This window comes from Salvelinus fontinalis, chromosome 32 (assembly GCF_029448725.1).
Source record: "Salvelinus fontinalis isolate EN_2023a chromosome 32, ASM2944872v1, whole genome shotgun sequence".
NCBI classification, from domain to species: domain Eukaryota; kingdom Metazoa; phylum Chordata; class Actinopteri; order Salmoniformes; family Salmonidae; genus Salvelinus; species Salvelinus fontinalis.
In genome coordinates this window covers 7,833,775-7,857,450 of record NC_074696.1, presented here as the reverse complement: position 1 = coordinate 7,857,450, position 23,676 = coordinate 7,833,775, and the positions used below count along the sequence as shown (strand labels likewise).

The following is a 23,676-nucleotide window of genomic DNA, read 5'->3' as shown; positions in this document are numbered from 1 at the left end:
GCTGTTTAATGGCACAGTCAACTTAGTGTATGTAAACTTCTGACCCAATGGAGTTGTGATACAATGAATTATAAGTGAAATAATCTGTCTGTAAACAATTGTTGGAAAAAAATGACTTGTGTCATGCACAAAGTAGATGTCCTAACTGACTTGCCAAAACTATAGTTTGTTAACAAGAAATTTGTGGAGTGGTTGAAAAACAAGTTTTACTTTTCCAATCTAAGTGTATGTAAACTTCCGACTTCAACTGTATGCATCAGTCTTGTTTAGAAGTCTTATGGCTTTGGGTGATAGAAGCTGTTCAGGGTCCGGTTGGTTCCAGACTTGGTGCACCTTTATAGCTTGACATGCGGTAGCAGATAGAACAGTCTATGGCTTGGGTGGCTGGAGTCTTCAACCATTTTTAGGGCCACCCTCTGTACCGCCTTGCGGTTTGGTGCCTCGCAGTTGCCAGTGGCGATGCGCCAGTGCAGCTGTAGAAATGTTTTGAGGATCTGATGGCCCCATGCCAAATCTTTTCAGCCTCCTGAGGGGGAAGAGGCACTGTCGTGCCCTCTTCACATCTGTCTTGGGGTGTGGACCATGTTAGTTGTTTAGTGACGTGGACACCGAGGAACTTGACGCTCTCGACCTGCTCCACTACAGCACCCTCATTTCCTGTAGTCCACGATCAGCTTCTTTGTCTTGCTGATGTTAAGGGAGAGGTTGTTGTCCTGGCACAACACTTCCACGAGGGTCAATACAAAGATGGCTTCCTAACAAAATGTTAAGACAAACTTTTAATTTCAAATAAAACATTTAAAATCTGCATCTAGATGGAATGATAGTGTTAACATTACATCATCCCAGTGCTTGAGGGATTCTAACGTTGTGACCCCACTGATGAGACTCTATTTGTCGTGACCCCACTGATGAGACTCTATTTGTCTTGACACCACTGATGAGACTCTATTTGTCTTGACACCACTGATAAGACTCTATTTGTCTTGACACCACTGATGAGACTCTATTTGTCTTGACACCACTGATGAGACTCTATTTGTCTTGACACCACTGATGAGACTCTATTTGTCTTGACACCACTGATGAGACTCTATTTGTCTTGACACCACTGATGAGACTCTATTTGCCGTGACAACACTGATGAGACTCTATTTGTCCTGATGAGACTCTATTTGTCCTGATGAGACTCTATTTGTCTTGACACCACTGATGAGACTCTATTTGTCCTGATGAGACTCTATTTGTCTTGACCCCACGGATGAGACTCTATTTGTCTTGACCCCACTGATGAGACTCTATTTGTCCTGGTGAGACTCTATTTGTCTTGACCCCACTGATGAGACTCTATTTGTCTTGACCCCACTGATGAGACTCTATTTGTCCTGATGAGACTCCATTTGTCTTGACCCCACTGATGAGACTCTATTTGTCCTGATGAGACTCTATTTGTCTTGACACCACTGATGAGACTCTATTTGTCCTGATGAGACTCTATTTGTCGTGACCCCACTGATGAGACTCTATTTGTCGTGACATCACTGATGAGACTCTATTTGTCCTGATGAGACTCTATTTGTCTTGACCCCACTGATGAGACTCTATTTGTCCTGATGAGACTCTATTTGTCTTGACCCCACTGATGAGACTCTATTTGTCGTGACACCACTGATGAGACTCTATTTGTCCTGATGAGACTCTATTTGTCGTGACCCCACTGATGAGACTCTATTTGTCCTGATGAGACTCTATTTGTCCTGATGAGACTCTATTTGTCTTGACCCCACTGATGAGACTCTATTTGTCTTGACCCCACTGATGAGACTCTATTTGTCGTGACCCTACTGATGAGACTCTATTTGTCTTGACCCCACTGATGAGACTCTATTTGTCTTGACCCCACTGATGAGACTCTATTTGTCCTGGTGAGACTCTATTTGTCTTGACCCCACTGATGAGACTCTATTTGTCTTGACCCCACTGATGAGACTCTATTTGTCCTGATGAGACTCTATTTGTCTTGACCCCACTGATGAGACTCTATTTGTCCTGATGAGACTCTATTTGTCTTGACACCACTGATGAGACTCTATTTGTCCTGATGAGACTCTATTTGTCGTGACCCCACTGATGAGACTCTATTTGTCCTGATGAGACTCTATTTGTCGTGACCCCACTGATGAGACTCTATTTGTCCTGATGAGACTCTATTTGTCGTGACCTCACTGATGAGACTCTATTTGTTCTGATGAGACTCTATTTGTCCTGATGAGACTCTATTTGTCCTGATGAGACTCTATTTGTCTTGACCCCACTGATGAGACTCTGTTTGTCTTGACCCCACTGATGAGACTCTATTTGTCCTGATGAGACTCTATTTGTCGTGACCCCACTGATGAGACTCTATTTGTCGTGACCCCACGGATGAGACTCTATTTGTCGTGACATCACTGATGAGACTCTATTTGTCCTGATGAGACTCTATTTGTCGTGACCCCACTGATGAGACTCTATTTGTCGTGACATCACTGATGAGACTCTATTTGTCCTGATGAGACTCTATTTGTCTTGACCCCACTGATGAGACTCTATTTGTCCTGATGAGACTCTATTTGTCTTGACCCCACTGATGAAACTCTATTTGTCCTGATGAGACTCTATTTGTCGTGACCCCACTGATGAGACTCTATTTGTCCTGATGAGACTCTATTTGTCCTGATGAGACTCTATTTGTCTTGACCCCACTGATGAGACTCTATTTGTCTTGACCCCACTGATGAGACTCTATTTGTCCTGATGAGACTCTATTTGTCGTGACCCCACTGATGAGACTCTATTTGTCGTGACCCCACGGATGAGACTCTATTCGTCGTGACATCACTGATGAGACTCTATTTGTCCTGATGAGACTCTATTTGTCCTGATGAGACTATTTGTCTTGACCCCACTGATGAGACTCTATTTGTCTTGACCCCACTGATGAGACCCTATTTGTCCTGATGAGACTCTATTTGTCGTGACCCCACTGATGAGACTCTATTTGTCGTGACCCCACGGATGAGACGCTATTTGTCGTGACATCACTGATGAGACTCTATTTGTCTTGACCCCACTGATGAGACTCTATTTGTCCTGATGAGACTCTATTTGTCGTGACCCCACTGATGAGACTCTATTTGTCGTGACATCACTGATGAGACTCTATTTGTCCTGATGAGACTCTATTTGTCTTGACCCCACTGATGAGACTCTATTTGTCCTGATGAGACTCTATTTGTCTTGACCCCACTGATGAGACTCTATTTGTCCTGATGAGACTCTATTTGTCGTGACCCCACTGATGAGACTCTATTTGTCCTGATGAGACTCTATTTGTCCTGATGAGACTCTATTTGTCTTGACCCCACTGATGAGACTCTATTTGTCTTGACCCCACTGATGAGACTCTATTTGTCCTGATGAGACTCTATTTTTCGTGACCCCACTGATGAGACTCTATTTGTCGTGACCCCACGGATGAGACTCTATTTGTCGTGACATCACTGATGAGACTCTATTTGTCCTGATGAGACTCTATTTGTCCTGATGAGACTATTTGTCTTGACCCCACTGATGAGACTCTATTTGTCTTGACCCCACTGATGAGACCCTATTTGTCCTGATGAGACTCTATTTGTCGTGACCCCGCTGATAAGACTCTATTTGTCGTGACCCCACGGATGAGACGCTATTTGTCGTGACATCACTGATGAGACTCTATTTGTCTTGACCCCACTGATGAGACTCTATTTGTCCTGATGAGACTCTATTTGTCGTGACCCCACTGATGAGACTCTATTTGTCTTGACCCCACTGATGAGACTCTATTTGTCTTGACCCCACTGATGAGACCCTATTTGTCCTGATGAGACTCTATTTGTCGTGACCCCACTGATGAGACTCTATTTGTCGTGACCCCACGGATGAGATGCTATTTGTCGTGACATCACTGATGAGACTCTATTTGTCTTGACCCCACTGATGAGACTCTATTTGTCCTGATGAGACTCTATTTGTCGTGAGCCCACTGATGAGACTCTATTTGTCGTGACATCACTGATGAGACTCTATTTGTCCTGATGAGACTCTATTTGTCTTGACCCCACTGATGAGACTCTATTTGTCCTGATGAGACTCTATTTGTCTTGACCCCACTGATGAGACTCTATTTGTCCTGATGAGACTCTATTTGTCGTGACCCCACTGATGAGACTCTATTTGTCCTGATGAGACTCTATTTGTCCTGATGAGACTCTATTTGTCTTGACCCCACTGATGAGACTCTATTTGTCTTGACCCCACTGATGAGACTCTATTTGTCCTGATGAGACTCTATTTGTCGTGACCCCACTGATGAGACTCTATTTGTCGTGACCCCACGGATGAGACTCTATTTGTCGTGACATCACTGATGAGACTCTATTTGTCTTGACCCCACTGATGAGACTCTATTTGTCCTGATGAGACTCTATTTGTCGTGACCCCACTGATGAGACTATTTGTCTTGACCCCACTGATGAGACTCTATTTGTCCTGATGAGACTCTATTTGTCGTGACATCACGGATGAGACTCTATTTGTCGTGACATCACGGATGAGACTCTATTTGTCGTGACACCACTGATGAGACTCTATTTGTCCTGATGAGACTCTATTCGTCGTGACCCTACTGATGAGACTCTATTTGTCTTGACCCCACTGATGAGACTCTATTTGTCCTGATGAGACTCTATTTGTCGTGACCCTACTGATGAGACTCTATTTGTCTTGACCCCACTGATGAGACTCTATTTGTCTTGACCCCACTGATGAGACTCTATTTGTCCTGATGAGACTCTGTTTGTCTTGACCCCACTGATGAGACTCTATTTGTCGTGACCCTACTGATGAGACTCTATTTGTCTTGACCCCACTGATGAGACTCTATTTGTCTTGACCCCACTGATGGGACTCTATTTGTCCTGGTGAGACTCTATTTGTCTTGACCCCACTGATGAGACTCTATTTGTCTTGACCCCACTGATGAGACTCTATTTGTCCTGATGAGACTCTATTTGTCTTGACCCCACAGATGAGACTCTATTTGTCCTGATGAGACTCTATTTGTCTTGACACCACTGATGAGACTCTATTTGTCCTGATGAGACTCTATTTGTCGTGACCCCACTGATGAGACTCTATTTGTCCTGATGAGACTCTATTTGTCGTGACCCCACTGATGAGACTCTATTTGTCGTGACCCCACTGATGAGACTCTATTTGTCCTGATGAGACTCTATTTGTCGTGACCCCACTGATGAGACTCTATTTGTTCTGATGAGACTCTATTTGTCCTGATGAGACTCTATTTGTCCTGATGAGACTCTATTTGTCTTGACCCCACTGATGAGACTCTATTTGTCTTGACCCCACTGATGAGACCCTATTTGTCCTGATGAGACTCTATTTGTCGTGACCCCACTGATGAGACTCTATTTGTCGTGACCCCACGGATGAGACGCTATTTGTCGTGACATCACTGATGAGACTCTATTTGTCTTGACCCCACTGATGAGACTCTATTTGTCCTGATGAGACTCTATTTGTCGTGACCCCACTGATGAGACTCTATTTGTCTTGACCCCACTGATGAGACTCTATTTGTCCTGATGAGACTCTATTTGTCGTGACATCACGGATGAGACTCTATTTGTCGTGACACCACTGATGAGACTCTATTTGTCCTGATGAGACTCTATTTGTCGTGACCCTACTGATGAGACTCTATTTGTCTTGACCCCACTGATGAGACTCTATTTGTCCTGATGAGACTCTATTTGTCTTGACCCCACTGATGAGACTCTATTTGTCTTGACCCCACTGATGAGACTCTATTTGTCCTGATGAGACTCTATTTGTCTTGACCCCACTGATGAGACTCTATTTGTCATGACCCTACTGATGAGACTCTATTTGTCTTGACCCCACTGATGAGACTCTATTTGTCTTGACCCCACTGATGAGACTCTATTTGTCCTGGTGAGACTCTATTTGTCTTGACCCCACTGATGAGACTCTATTTGTCTTGACCCCACTGATGAGACTCTATTTGTCCTGATGAGACTCTATTTGTCTTGACCCCACTGATGAGACTCTATTTGTCCTGATGAGACTCTATTTGTCTTGACACCACTGATGAGACTCTATTTGTCCTGATGAGACTCTATTTGTCCTGATGAGACTCTATTTGTCGTGACCCCACTGATGAGACTCTATTTGTCCTGATGAGACTCTATTTGTCCTGATGAGACTCTATTTGTCGTGACCCCACTGATGAGACTCTATTTGTCGTGACCCCACTGATGAGACTCTATTTGTCCTGATGAGACTCTATTTGTCGTGACCCCACTGATGGTCTTGGTCCTCTCATCTCTCTATCGCCCTCAGCCAGTGTGTGTGTGTGTGTGTGTGTGTGTGTGTGTGTGTGTGTGTGTGTGTGTGTGTGTGTGTGTATGTATGTGTGTGTGTGTGTGTGTGTGTGTGTGTGTGTGTGTGTGTGTGTGTGTGTGTGTGTGTGTGTGTGTGTGTGTGTGTGTGTGTGTGTGTGTGTGTGTGTGTGTGCCTCTGCACTTTGCCAGGGCCACACATGGAGACTGGCAACCACATTGTTGGATCAGTAAAACTGGGTCACACACACACACACACACACACACACACACACACACACACACACACACACACACACACACACACACACACACACTGCATGCTAGCAGTTACCCATATACGTCCAGTCGTTGACCAAACGCTTTGTTCACAGACTGTATTTAACAATCAAGGAAACGTTTTACGATGAAATTGGTCCCATCTCCCAACTGTTCACTTTGTATCTCCAATCTTCTCTCTCTCCTCCATTCCTCTATCTCTAATCTTCTGTCTATCTTCTGTCTATCCCTCTATCTCTAATCTTCTCTCTATCCCTCTATCTCCAATCTTCTCTCTCTCCTCCATTCCTCTATCTCTAATCTTCTGTCTATCTTCTGTCCATCCCTCTATCTCTAATCTTCTCTCTATCCCTCTATCTCCAATCTTCTCTCTCTCCTCCATCCTTCTATCTCTAATCTTCTGTCTGTCTTCTGTCCATCCCTCTATCTCTAATCTTCTCTCTATCCCTCTAACTCTCCTCTCCCCTTCTCTCTCCACTCCTCTCTCCACTCCTCTCCACTCTCCTCTCCTCTCCTCTAACCTCTCCTCTTCTTTGCTCCTCTCATCTCCTGTCCTAACTTACATTTCCATTCATTTCAAGGGGCTATAGGGATGGGAAACATATGTTAACATTGTCAAAGCAAGTGAAGTAGATAATAAACAAAAGTTAAACAAATAATAGAAAATTAATTGTAAATATTACACTCACGAAATTTCCAAAGTAATAAAGACATTTCAAATGTCATGTTGTATCAATACACAGTGTTGTAACGCGTGCAAATAGTTAAAGTACAAAATGGAAAATAAATGAACATAAATATGGGTTGTATTTACAATGGTGTTTGTTCTTCACTGGTTGCCCTTTTCTTGTGGCAACAGGTCACCAATCTTGCTGCTGTGATGGCACACTGTGGAATTTCACCCAGTAGATATGGGAATTTATCAAAATTGGATTTGTTTTCAAATTATTTGTGTATCTGTGTAATCTGAGGGAAATATGTTTCTCTAATATGGTCATACATTTGGCAGGAGGTTAGGAAGTGCAGCTCAGTTTCCACCTCTTTTTGTGGGCAGTGAGCACATAGCCTGTCTTCTCTTGAGACCCAGGTCTGCCTACGGCGACATTTCTCATTAGCAAGGCTATGCTCACTGAGTCTGTACATAGTCAAAGCTTTCCTTAATTTTGGGTCAGTCACAGTGGTCAGGTATTCTCCTCTCTTACCTCCTATACAAGAACGAGAGAGAGAAAGAGTGACAGAGAAAGAGATACAGAGAGAAATAGAGAGAGACAGAGAGAAAAGGAGAGATAGAGAGAGAGAGCGACAGAGATAGAGAGAGAGAGAGACAGAGAGAGAGACAGAGAGAGAGAGAGAGAGAGAGAGAGAGAGAGAGAGAGAGAGAGAGAGAGAGAGAGAGAGAGAGAGAGAGAGAGAGAGAGAAAGAACGTGACAGAGAGAGAGAGAGAGAGACAGAGACAGAGAAAGAGAGAGAGAGAGAGAGAGACCGAGAGAGCGGGAGATACCTTTGTTGGACCAATATTTACATCACTGCATTGTAACAAACTAAACAGTTTGAATTGTCATTCAAATCCTGTTCACGAACCTGTATAGCAGAATGATTGAAGTCTACCGTAGCCAGCTCTGACAGCAATCAATCACTACCAGCACGTCTCAGCTTTCACAGTATGTGAAGAACTTGGATGTATGTGTGTGTGTGTGCGTGCGTGTGTGTGTGTGTGCGTGCGTGCGTGCGTGCGTGCGTGCGTGCGTGCGTGCGTGTGTGTGTGTGTGTGTGTGTGGAACAGGGTATGCCCGTCTGCATACAGTAGAAATGTAGTTGTTTCTACCTCTAATCATAACGACAAAAGCAATAAGTCTGATCCTAGTTAACTGTAACTCCTATGTGTCTGACAGAATCCTGTATATTTAGGCTCCCGAGTGGCACAGCGGTCTAAGGCACTGCATCTCAGTGCTAGAGGAGTCACTACAGACCCTGGTTCAGTGGTCTAAGGCACTGCATCTCAGTGCTAGAGGAGTCACTACAGACACCCTGGTTCAGCGGTCTAAGGCACTGCATCTCAGTGCTAGAGGCGTCCCTACAGACACCCTGGTTCAGCGGTCTAAGGCACTGCATCTCAGTGCTAGAGGCGTCACTACAGACCCTGGTTTAGCGGTCTAAGGCACTGCATCTCAGTGCTAGAGGAGTCACTACAGACCCTGGTTCAGCGGTCTAAGACACTGCATCTCAGTGTTGAGGAGTCACTACAGACCCTGGTTCAGTGGTCTAAGGCACTGCATCTCAGTGCTAGAGGAGTCACTACAGACACCCTGGTTCAGCGGTCTAAGGCACTGCATCTCAGTGCTAGAGGCGTCACTACAGACACCCTGGTTCAGCGGTCTAAGGCACTGCATCTCAGTGCTAGAGGAGTCACTACAGACACCCTGGTTTAGCGGTCTAAGGCACTGCATCTCAGTGCTAGAGGCGTCACTACAGACCCTGGTTTAGCGGTCTAAGGCACTGCATCTCAGTGCTAGAGGAGTCACTACAGACCCTGGTTCAGCGGTCTAAGACACTGCATCTCAGTGTTGAGGAGTCACTACAGACCCTGGTTCAGCGGTCTAAGACACTGCATCTCAGTGCTAGAGGCGTCACTACAGACCCTGGTTCAGCGGTCTAAGACACTGCATCTCAGTGCTAGAGGAGTCACTACAGACCCTGGTTCAGAGGTCTAAGGCACTGCATCTCAGTGCTAGAGGCGTCACTACAGACCCTGGTTCAGCGGTCTAAGGCACTGCATCTCAGTGTTGAGGAGTCACTACAGACCCTGGTTCAGCGGTCTAAGACACTGCATCTCAGTGTTGAGGAGTCACTACAGACCCTGGTTCAGCGGTCTAAGACACTGCATCTCAGTGCTAGAGGAGTCACTACAGACACCCTGGTTTAGCGGTCTAAGGCACTGCATCTCAGTGCTAGAGGAGTCACTACAGACCCTGGTTCAGAGGTCTAAGGCACTGCATCTCAGTGCTAGAGGAGTCACTACAGACCCTGGTTCAGTGGTCTAAGACACTGCATCTCAGTGCTAGAGGAGTCACTACAGACCCTGGTTCAGCGGTCTAAGACACTGCATCTCAGTGCTAGAGGAGTCACTACAGACCCTGGTTCAGCGGTCTAAGACACTGCATCTCAGTGCTAGAGGAGTCACTACAGACCCTGGTTCAGAGGTCTAAGGCACTGCATCTCAGTGCTAGAGGAGTCACTACAGACCCTGGTTCTGAATCAAGGCTGTATCACGTCCGGACGTCCATGATTTTTGAGTCCCATTGAGCGGCGTAGAATTGGCCCAGCGTCATCTAGGTTTGGGTAGGGGGTAGGCCGTCATTGTAAATAAGAATTTGTTTTAAATAAAGGTTAAATTTAAAAAATATATAAACAGGAGGTGGGCTATTCTAAAGGATCTCGATTGCCTACATAGTACATTACCCTATTGGCCCTGGTCAAAAGTAGTGCACTACAAACAGACAGAACCCTATTGGCCCTGGTCAAAAGTAGTGCACTAAAAACAGACAGAACCCTATTGGCCCTGGTCAAAAGTAGTGTACCCCGAGAGGACTCTGTCTCCATGACCTCACAGACCTCTGACCTTGACAGCTGCAGAGGGGATTGATATCAGATCTCTCCAAGGGTCAACAGAGACCAATCAAAACAAAGCTCTTTGGGGCGGTGCAGGAACCTCATCGATCGTTGGTGTGTGTGTGTGTGTGTGTGTGTGTGTGTGTGTGTGTGTGTGTGTGTGTGTGTGTGTGTGTGTGTGTGTGTGTGTGTGTGTGTGTGTGTGTGTGTGTGTGTGTGTGTGTGTGTGTGCGGCGTGTTGTGTGTTCTCTCAGATTTACGGCCCAATGCGTTATTCAACACAAGGCTGTTTGCAGGGGGTAGATTAAAGACAGAGAGAGAGAGAGAGAGGAGAGAGAGAGGAGAGAGAGGAAAGAGAAAGGAGGACAGAGAGGAGAGAGAGGAGAGGAGAGGAGGAGAGAGAGAGAGAGAGAGAGAGAGAGAGAGAGAGAGAGAGAGAGAGAAAGAACGTGACAGAGAGAGAGAGAGGGAGACAGAGACAGAGAAAGAGAGAGAGAGAGGGAGAGAGACCGAGAGAGCGGGAGAGAGAGAGAGAGAGAGAGAGAGGAGAGAGAGGAGAGAGAGAGAGAGATAGAGAGAGAGAGGGGGGGGGGGGTCACAACTCCTGCAGCTCTGTCTCACGCTGGGTATGTACATAGTCAATGGTAGGCTTCGAGGGGACTCCTATGGTACGTAAACCTATAGCTCATCTCTTGGCAGTAGTACTGTAGACTACTTTATCACTGACCTCAACCCAGAGTCTCTCAGAGCGTTCACAGTCAGCCTAGTGACACCCCTATCAGATCACAACAAAAGAAAATGAACAACAATGACAAATGGTTTGAGAAAGAAATTGAGAAACCTATCCAATCAAAACATAGAGACTCAGGCAACCTGAGTCTACTCCTTCACTATGGTGAATCACTAAAACAATACAGAAATACACTACGGAAAAATAAGGAACAGCACGTCAGAAATCAGCTCAATGTAATTGAAGATTCCATAGACTCTAACCAATTCTGGGAAAATTGGAAAACACTAAACAAACAACAACACGAAGAGTTATCTATCCAAAACGGAGATGTGTGGATAAACCACTTGTCCAATCTTTTTGGCTCTATAACAAAGAACAAACAACAAAAACATATACATGATCAAATACACATCTTGGAATCAACTATTAAAGTCCACCAGAACCCACTGGATTCTCCAATTACCTTGAATGAACTACAGGACAAAATACAAACCCTCCAAAACAAAAAGGCCTGTGGAGTTGATGGTTTCCTCAATGAAATGATCAAATATACAGGACACAAATTCCAATTGGCTGAAGTTACTCTGTTATTTTTAACCAGTTGTCATTTTCTGCAAATAAACTCTCTAAAGGACAGTATTTATATTTGGAATTTGGGAGAAAAGTTGTCAGTAGTTTAAAGAATATATTTAAAAAAAAAAAACATTTTACTCAAACACACGCCTGTAAATATTACATCCAGAAAAACTATTCATTATTTCCAGAACTGTATATTAATGAATTATTGAGGGCACTAGAACAGTCTGCAGCACCCGGCCTCACCCTACTAGAATCTGAAGTCAAATGTCTACTGTTTGCTGATGATCTGGTGCTTCTATCCCCAACCAAGGACGGCCTACAGCAGCACCTAGATCTTCTGTACAGATTTTGTCAGACCTGGGTCCTGACAGTAAATCTCAGTAAGACATATGTCACGTTCCTGACCTGTTTTCTTTTGTCTTGTATTTATTTAGTTGATCAGGGCGTGAGTTGGGTGGGTTTGTCTATGTGTGATTTTCTATGTTGGGATTTTGTGTTCGGCCTGGTATGATTCTCAATCAGAGGCAGCTGTCAATCGTTGTCCCTGATTGAGAATCATACTAAGGCAGCCGGGGTTCACGTGTGTGTTTATGGGTGTTTGTATCTCGGGTCAGTGTTTGTGCCACACGGGACTGTTTTCGGTTTTGTCACGTTTGTTGTTTTTTTGTATTTGAAAGTGTTTCGTTTTGATTAAATCAATATGAGCACTAACAACTCTGCGTTTTGGTCCGACCCTTACTCCTTCTCCTCATCCGAGGAGGAGGAATTAGACAGCCGTTACAACATAACTAATGGGGTTCCAAAAAAGGTCCAGTTGCCAGGACCACGAATACAAATTCCCTCTAGACACCGTTGCCCTAGAGCACACAAAAAACGATATATACCTCGGCCTAAACATCAGCGCCACAGGAAACTTCTACAAAATCGTGAACGATCTGAGAGACAAGACAAGAAGGACCTTCTATGCCATCAAAAGGAACATCAAATTTGACATACCAATTAGGATCTGGCTAAAAATACTTGGAGAACCCATTGCCCTTTATGGTTGTGAGGTCGGGGGTCCGCTCACCAACCAAGAATTCACAAAATGGGACAAACACCAAATTGAGACTCTGAATGCAGAATTATGCAAAAATATCCTCAGTGTACAACGTAAAACCTCATATAATGCATGCAGAGCAGAATTACACTGATTCCCGTCAAAATCCAGAAAAGAGACATTAAATTCAACAACCACCTAAAAGGAAGTGATTCCTAAACCTTCCAGAACAAAGCCATCACCCACAGAGAGATGAACCTGGAGAAGAGTCCCCTAAGCAAGCTGGTCCTGGGGCTCTGTTCACAAACACAAACACACCCCACAGAGCCCCAGGACAGCAACACAGTTAGACCCAACCAAATCATGAGAAAACAAAAAGATAATTACTTGACACATTGGAAAGAATTAACAAAAAAACAGAGCAAACTAGAATGCTATTTGGCCCTAAACAGAGAGGACACAGTGGCAGAATACCTGACCACTGTGACTAACCCAAACTTAAGGAAAGCTTTGACTATGTACAGACTCAGTGAGCATAGCCTTGCTATTGAGAAAGGCCGCCGTAGGCAGACATGGCTCTCAAGAGAAGACAGGCTATGTGCACACCGCCAACAAAATGAGGTGGAAACTGAGCTGCACTTCCTAACCTCCTGCCCAATGTATGACCATATTAGAGACACCTATTTTCCCTCAGATTACACAGATCCACAAAGAATTCGAAAAACAAACCAAATTTTGATTAACTCCCATATCTACTGGGTGAAATTCCACAGTGTGCCATCACAGCAACAACATTTGTGACCTGTTGCCAAAAGAAAAGGGCAACCAGTGAAGAAACAACATTGTAAATACAACCCATATTTATGTTAATTTATTTTCCCTTTAGTACTTTAACTATTTGCACATTGTAACAACACTTTATATAGACATAATATGACATTTGAAATGTCTTTATTCTTTTGGAACTTCTGTGAGTGTAAAGTTTACTGTACATTTTTTATTTATTTCACTTCTGTTTATTATCTACTTCACTTGCTTTGGTCAACTTTAACATATGTTTCCCATGCCAATAAAGCCCTTAAATTGAAATTGAGTGAGAGAGGGAGAGCTAGAGAGAGAGAGAGAGAGAGAGAGAGAGAGAGAGAGAGAGAGAGAGAGAGAGAGAGAGAGAGAGAGAGAGAGAGAGAGAGAGAGAGAGAGAGAGAGACACTTGTTACAACACTGTATATATTTAATATGACACTTGTAATGTCTTTATTGTTTTGAAACTTCTGTATGTGTAATGTCTACTGTTAATTCGTTTTGTTTGTTTCACTTTTGTGTATTGTCTACCTCACTTGCTTTGGCAATGTTAACACATGTTTCCCATGCCAATAAAGCCCCTTGAATTGAATTGAATTGAATTGAATTGAATTGAATTGAATTGAGAGAGAGAGAGAGAGAGAGAGAGAGAGAGAGAGACAGAGACAGAGAGAAAGAGAGAAAGAGAGAAAGAAAGAGAGAGAGAGAGAGAGAGAGAGAGAGAGACAGAGACAGAGAGAAAGAGAGAAAGAAAGAGAGAGAGAGAGAGAGAGAGAGAGAGAGAGGGAGAGAGAGAGAGGGAGAGGGATGAAGAGAGAGAGAGACAGAGAGGATGTTAGGGATGTGTGTGTGTTTGACACTCAGAAGGGATGTGTGTTTGACACTCAGAAGGGATGTGTGTTTGACACTCAGAAGGGATGTGTGTTTGACACTCAGAAGGGATGTGTGTTTGACACTCAGAAGGGATGTGTGTTTGACACTCAGAAGGGATGTACATTTACATTTACATTTACATTTAAGTCATTTAGCAGACGCTCTTATCCAGAGCGACTTACAAATTGGTGCATTCACCTTATGACATCCAGTGGAACAGCCACTTTACAATAGTGCATCTAGATCTTTTAAGGGGGGGGGGGGGGGGGGGGGCAGAAGGATTGCTTTATCCTAGGTATTCCTTGAAGAGGTGGGGTTTCAGGTGTCTCCGGAAGGTGGTGATTGACTCCGCTGTCCTGGCATCGTGAGGGAGTTTGTTCCACCATTGGGGTGCCAGAGCAGCGAACAGTTTTGACTGGGCTGAGCGGGAACTGTACTTCCTCAGTGGTAGGGAGGCGAGCAGGCCAGAGGTGGATGAACGCAGTGCCCTTGTTTGGGTGTAGGGCCTGATCAGAGCCTGAAGGTACTGAGGTGCCGTTCCCCTCACAGCTCCGTAGGCAAGCACCATGGTCTTGTAGCGGATGCGAGCTTCAACTGGAAGCCAGTGGAGAGAGCGGAGGAGCGGGGTGACGTGAGAGAACTTGGGAAGGTTGAACACCAGACGGGCTGCGGCGGTCTGGATGAGTTGTAGGGGTTTAATGGCACAGGCAGGGAGCCCAGCCAACAGCGAGTTGCAGTAATCCAGACGGGAGATGACAAGTGCCTGGATTAGGACCTGCGCCGCTTCCTGTGTGAGGCAGGGTCGTACTCTGCGGATGTTGTAGAGCATGAACCTACAGGAACGGGCCACCGCCTTGATGTTGGTGGAGAACGACAGGGTGTTGTCCAGGATCACGCCAAGGTTCTTAGCGCTCTGGGAGGAGGACACAATGGAGTTGTCAACCGTGATGGCGAGATCATGGAACGGGCAGTCCTTCCCCGGGAGGAAGAGCAGCTCCGTCTTGCCGAGGTTCAGCTTGAGGTGGTGATCCGTCATCCACACTGATATGTCTGCCAGACATGCAGAGATGCGATTCGCCACCTGGTCATCAGAAGGGGGAAAGGAGAAGATTAATTGTGTGTCGTCTGCATAGCAATGATAGGAGAGACCATGTGAGGTTATGACAGAGCCAAGTGACTTGGTGTATAGCGAGAATAGGAGAGGGCCTAGAACAGAGCCCTGGGGGACACCAGTGGTGAGAGCGCGTGGTGAGGAGACAGATTCTCGTGTGTTTGACACTCAGAAGGGATGTGTGTTTGACACTCAGAAGGGATGTGTGTTTGACACTCAGAAGGGATTTGTGTTTGACACTCAGAAGGGATGTGTGTTTGACACTCAGAAGGGATGTGTGTTTGACACTCAGAAGGGATGTGTGTGTTTGACACTCAGAAGGGATTTGTGTTTGACACTCAGAAGGGATGTGTGTTTGACACTCAGAAGGGATGTGTGTTTGACACTCAGAAGGGATGTGTGTTTGACACTCAGAAGGGATTTGTGTGTTTGTAGATTTACAAACTACAATGTCACAGGCATTCACACACACACTCACACAAACTGAGGGCGACCCGCTGGTGAATGATATCCCAGAGTGCACAGCTCTCTCTCTCTCTGTGAATGTTAACAATGGTGTTGTACTGTGAAAATATTTTATCCTATAAACACACACCTTTCACAATTTTCTCCCCCTCTCTCTCTCTCTCTCTCTCTCTCTCTCTCTCTCTCTCTCTCTCTCACCATCTATCTTTTCCCTCTATCTTCCTCGCCTTCTCTGTCTTTTTCTCTCCTTGTCCCCTTTGTTCCTCTTTGTAAATTTCATTTGTTCTCTCTGTCTGTCCATCTGGGAGAGAGTGAGTGAGAGGAGGTTAGTGTTGTTTTGTCGCTAGGCTAATCGATAGAACGTTCTCTGCCTCGTCGTTGCCATGCTTGTTTCCTTGGCAACAGTTTTTCAAAGCCATTCTCTCTCTCTCTCTCTCTCTCTCTCTCTCTCTCTCTCTCTCTCTCTCTCTCTCTCTCTCTCTTCTCTCTCTCTGTCTCTCTCTCTGTCTCTCTCTCTCTCTCTCTCTCTCTCTCTCTCTCTCTCTCTCTCTCTCTCTCTCTCTCTCTCTCTCTCTCTCTCTCTCTCTCTCTCTCTCTGTCTCTCTCTCTCTCTCTCTCCATTTTTCTTTATATTTCTCTGTCTCCCTTTTTCCATGTATCTTTCTCTCTTTAGTATGATGCAACGCCACCATAGGTAGTGTGAACAGTACACAAGACACTAGGTTAGAGCGTTTTAGAGCGAGGTTGTGACCTATAACTGCTGAGCTGAGACAGANAAGCCATTCTCTCTCTCTCTCTCTCTCTCTCTCTCTCTCTCTCTCTCTCTCTCTCTCTCTGTCTCTCTCTCTCTCTCTCTCTGTCTCTCTCTCTGTCTCTCTCTCTCTCTCTCGCTCTCTCATCTCTCTCTCTCTCCTCTCCTCTCTCTCTCTCTCTCTCTCTCTCTCTCTCTCTCTCTCTCTCTCTCTCTGTCTCTCTCTCTCTCTCTCTCCATTTTTCTTTATATTTCTCTGTCTCCCTTTTTCCATGTATCTTTCTCTCTTTAGTATGATGCAACGCCACCATAGGTAGTGTGAACAGTTACACAAGACACTAGGTTAGAGCGTTTTAGAGCGAGGTTGTGACCTATAACTGCTGAGCTGAGACAGATACGAACAGGTCCTGTTTACTACAGTGTGAAAATAAAAGGATTTACTACAGACACACCAGGGCTGGATTCCAAACGGAGGATACGTGTCCTTGGTCATTCCTCCTTCCCTTGAAATGAATCATCCCTGTCATGTAAACCAGGGGAAGGTGTATAGTGTCAAATGGATGTAGTGAAGGTTGAATGTTTCATGGATTTTAGTGTACTGTATGTAACTGTATTTATTTATATCAAACATATATGTACTATTGGATCCATGACTGCAAACTACCACTAAATGCTATGCTACTACTTCCTGTATTATTAATGCTACTACTTCCTGTATTATTAATGATAGTACTTCCCTGTCAATGTATTAACAGACATGGCACACAAAGTTCAAACTTTAAAACAGGTTCTCTTTCACACCTTCCTCCAATCAGCTTAACCTGCATAATAATAACAGTCCCTCCCTCCCTCTTCCTCTCTCCTCCCTCCCTCTCCCTCTCTCCTCCCTCCCTCTTCCTCTTTCCTCCCTCCCTCTCCCTCTCTCCTCCCTCCCTCTTCCTCTTTCCTCCCTTCCCTCTCCCTCTCCCTCTCTCCTCCCTCCCTCTCCCTTCCTCTCCCCCAACACTCCCTCCCTCCCTCCCTCTCTCTCGCATTCTCTCTCTCACTTTCTCTCTCGCCCCTCTCTCTCCCTCCCTCCCTCCTCTTTCTCCCTCCCTCTTTATCCCTCTCTCTCCCCTTATCTCTCTCTCCTCCCTCCCTCTCTCTTTCTCTCCCTGCCTCCCTCTCTCTCCCTCTCTCTCCCTCCCTCTCTCCTTCCATCCTTCTTTCTCCCTCCCTCTCCCACTCTCTTCCTCCCTTCCTCTCCCCACTCTCCCTCCATCTCCCCCCTCTCTCTCCCTCCCTTCCTCTTTCTCCCTCCCACTTTATCCCTCTCTCTCGCTCTCCCTCCATCCCTCGTTCTCCCTCTCGCTCTTCCTCCCCCCATCTCTCTCTCCCTCTCTCTCTAGGTGGGGGAAGTTGACACTGTAGTGTGAGTGTTGAGCTGAGAGGCCCTGGTGGATGCTGTGAAGAGCTCTGTAAGGACAAACACAAGCAAAGGTAAGAACGAGAGAAAAAAAGGAGGGGGGAGGAGAGGGACATTCACAGCTGAGACCAAGATACCATGGAGACCTAGCATATGGGCAGAGAGTAGTAGAGAGAGATGTGGGATGGAGGAGAAAAAGACAGGACGATGAATGAGGTAGAAGTGAGGAACAGAGATGGGGTGAGGGGGGAAGAGAGAGAGAGAGATAGAGGGGAGAAGAGAGAGATGGAGATATGGGGGAAGAGAGAGAAGGGGGTAGAGGGGGAAGAGAGAGAGATAGGGGGGAAGAGAGAGAGAGAGGGAGGAAGAGAGAGGGAGATAGGGGGGAAGAGAGAGAGGGAGATAGGGGGGAAGAGAGAGAGGGAGATAGGGGGGAAGAGCGAGAGGGATATAGTGGGGAGAGGGGGAAGAGAGAGAAAGATAGAGTGTGGAGAGAGAGGGGGGCAGAGGGGGAAGAGAGAGAGATAGGGGGGAAGAGAGAGGGAGATAGGGGGGAAGAGAGAGAGGGAGATAGGGGGGAGATAGAGAGGGATAGAGAGAGGGGGGGGAGAGGGGGAAGAGAGTGAGAGAGATAGTGGGGAAGAGAGAAAGAGATATAGTGGGGAAGAGAGAAAGAGATATAGTGGGGAGAGAGATGGGTGATAGAGAGAGAGGGATAGAGGGGGAGAGACAGGGGTGGGAGAGAGAGAGATGAGGGGAGAGAGATGGGGGCAGAGAGAGGGGGGAAAACGAGAGATCAGTGGCAGCTTCCTGTACTGTATAGTAGTTGCTGAATGGGATAGAATCCCAAAACTCCTACCACAATGGATCAGAGCCCACTGCCTCCCACTGTGAATCACAGCCCACTGCCTCCCACTATGAATCACAGCCCACTGCCTCCCACTATGAATCACAGCCCACTGCCTCCCACTATGAATCACAGCCCACTGCCTCCCACTATGAATCACAGCCCACTGCCTCCCACTATGAATCACAGCCCACTGCCTCCCACTATGAATCACAGCCCACTGCCTCCCACTATGAATCACAGCCCACTGCCTCCCGCTATGAATCACAGCCCACTGCCTCCCATTATGAATCACAGCCCACTGCCTCCCATTGTGAATCACAGCCCATTGCCTCCCGCTATGAATCATAGCCCACTGCCTCCCATTATGAATCACAGCCCATTGCCTCTCACTATGAATCACAGCCCACTGCCTCTCACTATGAATCACAGCCCACTGCCTCTCACTATGAATCACAGCCCACTGCCTCCCGCTATGAATCACAGCCCACTCCCTCCCGCTATGAATCACAGCCCACTGCTTCCCATTATGAATCACAGCCCACTGCCTCCCACTATGAATCACAGCCCATTGCCTCCATTATGGATCACAGCCCACTGCCTCCCATTATGGATCACAACCCACTGCCTCCCATTATGAATCACAGCCCACTGCCTCCCACTATGAATCATAGCCCACTGCCTCCCGCTATGAATCACAGCCCACTGCCTCCCATTATGAATCACAGCCCACTGTCTCCCGCTATGAATCACAGCCAACTGCATCTCACTATGAATCACAGCCCACTGCCTCCCATTATGAATCACAGCCCACTGCCTCTCACTATGAATCACAGCCCACTGCCTCTCACTATGAATCACAGCCCACTGCCTCTCACTATGAATCACAGCCCACTGCCTCTCACTAGGAATCACAGCCCACTGCCTCTCACTATGAATCACAGCCCACTGCCTCTCACTATAAATCACAGCCCACTGCCTCTCACTATGAATCACAGCCCACTGCCTCCCATTATGAATCACAGCCCACTGCCTCCCATTATGAATCACAGCCCACTGCCTCCCATTATGAATCACAGCCCACTGCCTCCCATTATGAATCACAGCCCACTCCCTCCCGCTATGAATCACAGCCCACTGCTTCCCATTATGAATCACAGCCCACTGCCTCCCACTATGAATCACAGCCCATTGCATCCATTATGGATCACAGCCCACTGCCTCTCACTATGAATGACAGCCCACTGCCTCTCACTATAAATCACAGCCCACTGCCTCCCATTATGAATCACAGCCCATTGCCTCCCATTATGAATCACAGCCCACTGCCTCCCACTATGAATCACAGCCCACTGCCTCCCATTATGAATCACAGCCAACTGCCTCCCACTACGAATCACAGCCCACTGCCTCCCATTATGAATCACAGCCCACTGCCTCTCACTATAAATCACAGCCCACTGCCTCCCATTATAAATCACAGCCCACTGCCTCCCGCTATGAATCACAGCCCACTGCCTCCCGCTATGAATCACAGCCCACTGCTTTCCATTATGAATCACAGCCCACTGCCTCCCACTATGAATCACAGCCCATTGCCTCCATTATGAATCACAGCCCACTGCCTCCCAATATGAATCACAGCCCACTGCCTCCCAATATGAATCACAGCCAAATGACTCCAATTATGAATCACAGCCCAGTGCCTCCTATTATGAATCACAGCCCACTGCCTCCCACTATGAATCACAGCCCACTGCTTCCCATTATGAATCACAGCCCACTGCCTCCCACTATGAATCACAGCCCATTGCCTCCATTATGGATCACAGCCCACTGCCTCCCATTATGAATCACAACCCACTGCCTCCCATTATGAATCACAGCCCACTGCCTCCCACTATGAATCATAGCCCACTGCCTCCCGCTATGAATCACAGCCCACTGCCTCCCATTATAAATCACAGCCCACTGCCTCCCATTATGAATCACAGCCCACTGCCTCCCACTATGAATCACAGCCCACTGCCTCCCACTATGAATCACAGCCCACTGCCTCCCATTATGAATCACAGCCCACTGCCTCCCACTATGAATCACAGCCCACTGCGTCTCACTATGAATCACAGCCCACTGCCTCTCACTATGAATCACAGCCCACTGCCTCTCACTATGAATCACAGCCCACTGCCTCTCACTATGAATCACAGCCCACTGCCTCTCACTATGAATCACAGCCCACTGCCTCTCACTATGAATCACAGCCCACTACCTCCCATTATGAATCACAGCCCACTGCCTCTCACTATGAATCACAGCCCACTGCCTCTCACTATGAATCACAGCCCATTGCCTCCCATTATGAATCACAGCCCACTGCCTCCCATTATGAATCACAGCCCACTGCCTCCCTCTATGAATCACAGCTCACTGCCTCCCACTAATAATCACAGCCCACTGCCTCCCATTATGAATCACAGCCCACTGCCTCCCATTATGAATCACAGCCCACTGCCTCCCTCTATGAATCACAGCCCACTGCCTCTCACTATAAATCACAGCCCACTGCCTCTCACTATAAATCACAGCCCACTGCCTCTCACTATGAATCACAGCCCACTGCCTCCCACTATGAATCACAGCCCACTGCCTCTCACTATAAATCACAGCCCACTGCCTCTCACTATGAATCACAGCCCACTGCTTCCGATTATCCTTTAAATATAGAGACTAATCACAGTCAGTGCAGTGGACTCTACTGCCTACACAATAGAGACTGCCTACACTCTACTGCCTACACAATATCAGCCAATATTTCTACTATCTTAAACAGGGATCATCAACCAGATTCAGACTTGGGCTGATTTTTCTTGAGTGGATAGTCAGGGTTACGGAAACATAATTACAAATCATTTGTAGATTGAAATTTGACAAAAGAACACCAAAAATATATTATTTTACTAAAACATAATAATTTATATCCTTGCTTATACTAAAGGTTAGGAACACCTTCCCAATATTGAGTTGCACCCCCTTATTCCATCAGAACAGCCTCCATTCCTCAGGGCATGGACTCTACAAAGTGTTGAAAGCGTTCCACAGGGATGCTGGCCCATGTTGACTCCAATGATTCCCACAGTTGTGTCAAGTTGCCTGGATGTCCTTTGGGTGGTGGACCATTCTTTAAACACACGGGAAACTGTTGAGTGTGGAAAACCCTGCAGACGTGCACTTCTTCACACACTCAAACCAGTGCGCCTGGCGCCTACTATCATACCCCCGTTCAAAGGCACTTAAACCTTTTGTCTTGCCAATTCACCCTCTGAATGGCACACATACACAATCCATGTCTCAGTTGTCTCAAGGCTTAAAAATCCTTCTTTAACCCCGTCTCCTCCCCTTCATCTACACTGATTGAAGTTGATTTAATAAGTGACGTCAATAAGGGATCATAGCTTTCATCTGGATTCACCTGGTCAGTCTAGGTCATGAAAAGAGCAGGTGTTCTTAATGTTTTGTACACTCACAGTATATCTCTCAATTACACGTTGGAAGACTTTGGAACAGATTTCCAAAATTAAAATGACTTAGAGCTGATTTGCTGGTGTTTTTTACAGTTGGTTATATCCAACAATAAAATTAATATCCTGTATATATACACTACCGTTCAAAAGTTTGGGGTCACTTCGAAATGTACTTGTTTTTGAAAGAAAAGCAATTTTTTTGTCCATTAAAATACCATCAAACTGAAATACAGTGTAGACATTGCTAATATTGTACATGACTATTGCAGCTGGAAACGGCAGATTTTTTTTATGGAATATCTACATAGGTGTACAGAGGCCCACTTTCAGCAACCACCACTCCTGTGTTCCAATGGCACGTTGTATTTGCTAACCAAGTTAATCATTTTAAAAGGCTAATTGATCATTAGAAAACCCTTTTGCAATTATGTTAGCACAGCTGAAAACTGTTGTTCTGATTAAAGAAGCAATACAACTGGTCTTCTTTAGACTAGTTGAGTATCTGGAGCATCAGCATTTGTGGGTTCGATGACAGGCTCAAAATGGCCAGAAACAAAGCACTTTCTTCTGAAACTCGTCAGTCTATTCTTGTTCTAAGAAATGAAGGCTATTCCATGCGAGAAACTGAAGATCTCGTACAACGCTGTGTACTACTCCCTTCACAGAACAGCGCAAACTGTCTCTAACCAGAATAGAAAGAAGAGTGGGAGGCAACGGTGCACAACTGAGCAAGAGGACAAGTATAGACGGGGGAGGGAGGAGTTAGACTGGGGAGGGAGGAGTTAGACTGGGGTCCGGAGTTAGACTGGAGGGAGGAGTTAGACTGGAGGGAGGAGTTAGACTGGGGAGGGAGGAGTTAGACTGGAGGGAGGAGTTAGACTGGGGTCCGGAGTTAGACTGGAGGGAGGAGTTAGACTGGGGTCCGGTGTTAGACTGGAGGGAGGAGTTAGACTGGAGGGAGGAGTTAGACTGGGGAGGGAGGAGTTAGACTGGGGAGGGAGGAGTTAGACTGGGGGGAGGAGTTAGACTGGAGGGAGGAGTTAGACTGGAGGGAGGAGTTAGACTGGAGGGAGGAGTTAGCCTGGGGAGGGTGGAGTGTGTGTGTGTGTGTGTGTGTGTGTGTGTGTGTGTGTGTGTGTGTGTGTGTGTGTGTGTGTGTGTGTGTGTGTGTGTGTGTGTGTGTGTGTGTGTGTGT

At 46.2% G+C, this 23,676-nt stretch overlaps 1 protein-coding gene across 2 annotated transcripts in view; it reads left to right on the top strand.

The window, feature by feature from the left end:
- LOC129830675 (CYFIP-related Rac1 interactor A-like) overlaps nucleotides 1–23,676 on the top strand; it is a 100,514-nt gene that overhangs the window by 25,134 nt on the left and 51,704 nt on the right. For both annotated transcript variants that reach the window (XM_055893274.1, XM_055893278.1), the window contains exon 2: nucleotides 18,094–18,184. The gene's annotated coding sequence lies outside the window, so the exon portion shown is untranslated. The remainder of the gene's footprint in view (nucleotides 1–18,093; nucleotides 18,185–23,676) is intronic.